Source organism: Megalops cyprinoides, chromosome 20 (genome assembly GCF_013368585.1).
Source record: "Megalops cyprinoides isolate fMegCyp1 chromosome 20, fMegCyp1.pri, whole genome shotgun sequence".
In the NCBI taxonomy this organism is placed as follows: domain Eukaryota; kingdom Metazoa; phylum Chordata; class Actinopteri; order Elopiformes; family Megalopidae; genus Megalops; species Megalops cyprinoides.
In genome coordinates this window covers 1,618,077-1,624,470 of record NC_050602.1, presented here as the reverse complement: position 1 = coordinate 1,624,470, position 6,394 = coordinate 1,618,077, and the positions used below count along the sequence as shown (strand labels likewise).

At 46.6% G+C, this 6,394-nt stretch overlaps 1 pseudogene; it reads left to right on the top strand.

The window, feature by feature from the left end:
* The first annotated feature begins 2,009 nt into the window (after positions 1–2,009).
* LOC118796027 lies at positions 2,010–5,659 on the top strand (annotated as a pseudogene).
* The last annotated feature ends 735 nt before the right edge of the window (positions 5,660–6,394 follow it).

Sequence of the window (6,394 nt, the reverse complement as noted above, 5' to 3'; positions counted from 1 at the left end):
GTACCCCAGACCGCCGTTTTCTGGAGGACTCGGGTACGGTCCCTGGTGCGCGCCCAAGTTTGAGAAACAGCGTTCACATCAACAAAACAAACCGAACTAACGGCTCAAGTGGTCTCGGGTCTGCACCAAAAGCTCTAGTGTGAAAGCACCCGCAGACTGCTTGCTCGTGCTCCTCTGAGGCAGGCCAAATTAGATGTTTTTAATAATTTGTTTTTTTGATTATTTATTTACTGAGGTTGCTTTCATGAGCTACCCACAGAACACCCGACATATGATTTACATCTGAAATCAATATGCATACATCCTGTGCCAAAAGTAAAAAAGAACGACAGATGACAGCATGCTCAATAATAGTCAATAAGGATAATTTCCTTTACAGAAAAAATATATCACCAGATGATCACCAAACAGCTTATTGTGAACTTCAGCACAGCATGAAAACTAGTGTTTTGTAAAGACGTACAGCACATGAATGCAATCTGTGCTGTCATCCAAACTTAGGTCATAACTTCCCAGGATATGCCTCAAGGGAAAGGCCTAGATGCTTTATACAGATGGATATGCATAGATGTATAAAGCCTTAATAAGTGTTGACAGTGATTGACTTACTGAATATAGGAAGTTACTGTGGTAAGTGGCTGGTGTGCTTATGTAATGAGGTCTTAGAACTTGAAAAACTTCAGATGCAATGCTGCGGGGACAAATATGGTACCAAGCCACATGGTGTTCTTATTGGTTAGTTGCCAGGGAAGCAGAGCATTGAGCAGAACCTGCGTTGGCTTATCCCATTTGAAAGCCTTTTCATTTAACATATTAAGAAAGTGCCTTTTTTTTTTAAGAACTCTTGGCTAAAATCTCCTGGACGCCCATGCCTCATGCCTATCAGGCTGTTAACACCATCTCCTAGAAGTGGGCTGCATGGGGTGAAATCACAATGTGTAATTTGTGGCTGTGCATGGTGACTCCTACTACATGCACAGGTCATGTTCTTTTTCATACTCCACTGGTGGTTTGTCAGCAGAGGTTAATTGATTTCATTGCTCTGTCGCATCGCACCCTGCTCTGGCTGACATGAAACAGCTTTTGCTTCTCCAAAAAAAAAAACAAAAAAAGGGACTCTAGAAAAGGCCTCTGCTTGACCTTGCACAGCTAAATACTGTGGCATGGTCAGGTTTGTCAGCCCCCCTAAAAAACTTACTAAAAAATGCACTGCTTTAGGCAATGCTTGCTGATTGGTGAAAAATAATGAGGTAGTAGGGGGCCATTATTGTTTTTGGCTGGATGATAGAGAAGCACCTTGCCTCAGCTGCAGTCCTCTCCAGTCTCATTAATTCCTAATTCAAAAGGAGACACAGATTTACAGGAGTACCACCACTGAACTACGTTAGTTTATCTTTAACGCAAATTCACTCCACCAGAGCAGAGCAGTTATTTTAATGAGGGAAGCAGGAGTGTTACATCAGTAACAAAATCTGGAAGGTGTGCCTGTGATCTCCTACATGTTTAATGCAACCAAATCCACCACTATGGTTTCATGAAATATTGACACACTGGCTCCCATTTGTATTCCAGACAAAAACTTTGATAAAGAAGGTGGATGTTAACCATGAAGCACTTTTCCAGCCGTTGTCCCAAGGAACGTGATTGAGAAAACCAATGTCTCTTTTTAAGATGTGGGTGACACAACAGTCAACCCAATGACTATTTATTAAGGCATTCTTCACAGTGGATTTGAACAGCATCACAGCGTGCAGGCGAGTGAGTGCAGAAACAGCATTGGTATAAAACAGGGATAACATGAAGGACAAGTGCACTTCAGCCTCCAGCTCCACTTTCACTATGCAGTTGTGAGAAGACACTGATCACTGTTGTCAGATCAATCAGGCAGACAGATAAATTGGGTTTTCATAAATTCAACAGTTCTGCAATTCACTGGTATAAACTGCTTTTCTCAGACCTTTTATAGGAGGAAACCTCCAGTATCCTCCATGAGCAATTGAGGCATAACCATGTTGGGGAGGAGGCTGAAGGAGGGTGAGGCCTCACGGGGAATACGCCTCCCCCTGTGGCCTGCACACTGGTCCCAGGTCCAGATCTCCTTTGTTCAGCTGACAGCTCGTCCCGAGCCTGACAATCAGTAGTGTGAGCAAAGCCAGCTGATGGTGACAGTTCCCATGGCATCCCCACACTTCAGTCTCTAAACTACAGAATCTCAGCTGTGAGCATCTGTAACCTTGAGACCTTTTTTTGTGGTTCCATTAGCTGTAACTTTGACAGCTGTCATGGAGTACAGATGACAGGATATAGAGGAACAAAGGTGATTGTGAGAAAGGAATGCCTTTGTATTAATGTATTAATGTATCAATATATTAATGCCTGTATTAATATGGATTGTGTGTGCATCATTGAAGATTGTGTTTCTTCTTGAGAGCAGGATCTAGGTAAGACTGCTTGTTAATTTGCTTAGAGTTGCCGTGCGTTCTGTTTACTCTGTTAACTCTGTTGTTTGGTTAGGGTTCATTGTCAATTTATAACCGTGTGTCTTGTTTGGTAGCGTTGCTAGTTCATGTTACTTGGTAGTCTTAGTTACTGTTGCGTTAGCTGTTAAGCTGCTAATTTGCATTTGTTTGTTAGTTTGGTAGTTTTTTGCCACGGCTGATTTCTGGTTTGTTCTGGTTCCTGAGGGGGCGGGACTGTAGCCAGCCCGGAAGCCGTGAGTGTGTGAGCCACTTGGCTCTTTAGTTGTGTTTCCACTAAGTGGCAGCTGGCGTGGTCTCGTCTTCCTTGTCTCGTCGTACGAAGACTCAGTCAGATTAAGACAAGGGAGTCTACCTACGGGAGTCCACCAAGGAAGGACAACGAGGGGCACTACTGTGGTCTGCTCGCTAGCTACCCTGTGGTTGGTTTTTCTCTCAGTCTTTGTGCTCTAGTTGTTGTGTTGCTGCCCTAGTTCATTCATCCATTTTGTTTATCTCCTGAGTTTGTGCTACTAACACCTGTTGTTCTGCATTGTCTTGTCCCTCTCCCACACATACACTAATCACGTGCCATCTACCCATTCCTGTCCGAATCTCCCCTCGCAATCTTCACAGGCGGCAACCTTGCAGTCATAACCTGACCAACCTTATTCATCTTGTTCTACTGATATTGCTGTTGTCATTTCCGATGACCTCTGGAACTGCCAGTCAGCAGTACAGAAGTCCGACTTCATCTCTGCTCAGGCTTCCATGCTGTCCCTTCACTTCCTAGCCCTCACTGAGACGTGGATCACACCAGATAACACTGCCACCCCCACTGCCCTCTCCTCTGCCTTCACCTTCTAACATTCCCCCAGACCCTCAGGGAGGGGTGGAGAAACTGGTTTCCTGATCTCCCCCTCATGGAGTTTCTGTGTCACCTCCCTCCCTTCCATCTTCCCCACCTATTTTGAATTTCACACTGTTTCTCCCCCTTGTAAACTGCACATGACTGTTCTCTATCGTCCACCAGGCCCTCTGCAGTCATTTCTAGATGAGCTGGACACCCTCCTCAGCTCCTTCCCTGAGGACAGCACTCCCATCCTGCTGCTTGGGGACTTCAATCTTCCACTGAACTCCACTCAGTCTGCTGGTCTCCTCCCCCTCCTCCAGTCCTTTGACTTCACCCTAGTGGAATCCCCACTAACACACAAGGCTGGCAACCAGCTGGACCTTGTCTTCACAAGAGGCTGCCCTGCTCCTGATTTCACGGTCACACCTTTCCACACCTCTGATCACTACTTCCTATCCTTCTCCCTTCCACTCATATCCTCCCCTAAGTCCTCTGCTCCCACCCCGTTAGTGTCAGCACGACGCAACCTTCGCACCCTCTCTTTTGCCTTCTCTTTTGCTGTGTGCTCTTCTATCCCTTCTGCTGAATCCTTCTCACTTCTGTCTGTTGAGGAGAAATCCTCCTGTCCTCTCTGCGCTGTACTCCTCCCTGGACATCCTCTGTCCCCTTGTTACCAAACCAGCTCACTTGTCCCCTCCCAGTCCCTGGCTGACAGACTGCATGCGTGCAGACAGAGCCAAACTTTGTGCAGCTCATTTCATTCTCATCTACCCTATTCTCCGCTAAGTCTGCCTTCTTTCACTCCAGGATGCACTCTGCATCCTCTAACCCTCACAAACTTTTCTCTACACCCCCCCCCCCCCTCCTCCTCCCTCATCCCTTTCTGTGATGACTTTGTCTCCTTCTTAAAGACATATGCGACTCTTTCCCCTTGTCTCCTCCCATCCGCTGTCACTCCCACTACCTTCTCCTCCTTCTCCCCCCAACTGACTCGGATGTTCTACATCTAATAAAATCCCTTCTGATCCAGCTGATGTCAGAAGCTACTGTCCAGTATCTCTTCTACCATTTCTCTCCAAAACCCTAGAGCGCGCAGTCTATAACCAACTTTCTCCCTCCAGAATAACCTCCTGGATCCAAACCAGTCGGGATTCAAAGCCGGCCACTCCACTGAGACTGCCCTCCTTGCAGTCACAGAAGAACTTCACTTAACCAGAGCGAAATCACTCAGCTCTGTTCTCATACTACTTGACCTCTCCACAGCGTTCAACACTGTGAACTACCAGATTCTTCTCTCGTCCCTTGCTGGGATGGGCTTCTCAGGATCTGCGCTGACATGGTTCGAATCCTACCTTTCTGACCGTTCCTATCAGGTATCTTGGAGGGAATCAGTCTCCTGCCCCCGCCCTTTCCGGACCAGGATCCCACAGGGTTCTGCACTTGGCCCATTCCTTTTCTCCCTTTACACTAAATCACTTGGACAGGTAATCTCTGCCCACGGTCTGTCCTACCACTGTTACGCAGATGACACACAGTTGTTCTTTTCTTTCTCCCCTTTTGACTCTCAGGTCCAGCCACGCATTGCAGCCTGCCTAGCCGACATTGCCTCCTGGGTGTCCGCTAACATCTTAAGCTCAATCTGGAGAAGACTGAGCTTCTCTTCTCTTTGCTATCAAAGAACTCCCCAATGATCGACGCTCCAATTACCATTGAGGGTTCTGTGGTGGCCCCCTCCAGGTCAGCCAAAAATCTGGCCGTGATCCTGGATGACCAGTTAACCTTCTCTAGCCACATCCCGGCAGTCACCCGTTCCTGCAGATTCTTCCTCTACAACATCAGGAGAATCCGCCCTTTCCTTACCCAACAAGCAACCCAGCTCCTAGATCAAGCACTAGTATTCTCCCGCCTTGACTACTACAACAGCTTACTGACTAGCTTACCGGCCTGCGCTATCAGGCTGCTTCAGCTGGTTCAGAATGCTGCTGCACGCCTGGTATTCAACCTCCCAAAACATTCTCATGTCACTCTGCTACTCACTGCACTTCACTGGCTTCCGGTAGCAGCCCGCATCCAGTTTAAGACACTGGTACTGGCTTACCAGGCCACAAGAGGCTCTGTCCCATCCTACCTTCAGTCTCTGATCACTCCATACATTCCAACCAGATCTCTCCGCTCAACCTCCTCTGGGCAGCTGGTGGTCCCCTCACTTCGGGAACCTGGCAGCCGTTCCACCCGGCCATGTCTTTTTTCTGCCCTCGTTCCGCGGTGGTGGAATGACCTTCCTCACCCAATCAGAACTGTGGAATCACTCGCCATCTTCCGCAGGAGACTGAAAAACCACCTTTTCTGAATCCACCTGTCCCCTATTGTGTAACCTTTCTGTTAGGTTCCTATTCTACTAAAAAAAAACCTTCTGTACTAACCCTGTCTCTGTGTTGCAGGTTTTGTTTGCAGATTTCTGTTTTATTGTTGCAGGATATACAGGAGCATGGTACTGTAAATAATTAATTTGCATTCCTACTGTGATCTTCTATGAGGAAGTCAGCTAAACCTGTTTGATGCACTAAATTGTAAGTCGCTTTGGTTTAAAAGCATCTGCAAAATACCAAAATGTAATTGTAATTGTAATTGAACCTAGGGCTTGTTTTCAGGCTGACCGCTATGCGTGATTTTCTTAACCTTCAGTAACAACTTCAGGGCTAGCATCACCTTTGTGACATAGGAAATGCAATCCTCCAATAGACCCGCACCCCAACAGTACACCCAAGTTTAGCTTAATTCCCCAGAAGGAAAAAAAGACCATCTCTAGAATTGTTTTTAATATGTGCATAAACAGGAAGATCAGAGGCATCCCCCAAAACATTTTCTTTTAACATGCAGAGTTACAGAGAAGGCATATGAAGTTAGGGCAAATTCTGTGGTTCTGTTTTGAAGATTTTTAGGACCTATGAGTGTGACCTAATGAGGCACAGCTGTTGGAGTGCATCTCTATCTCACCAAAATGGTGCCACCCAGATGAATCATGCCACTCTTTTCTCCCCATTTCTCCATTTTGCCCATTCCTCCATAATTAACTATCATACAT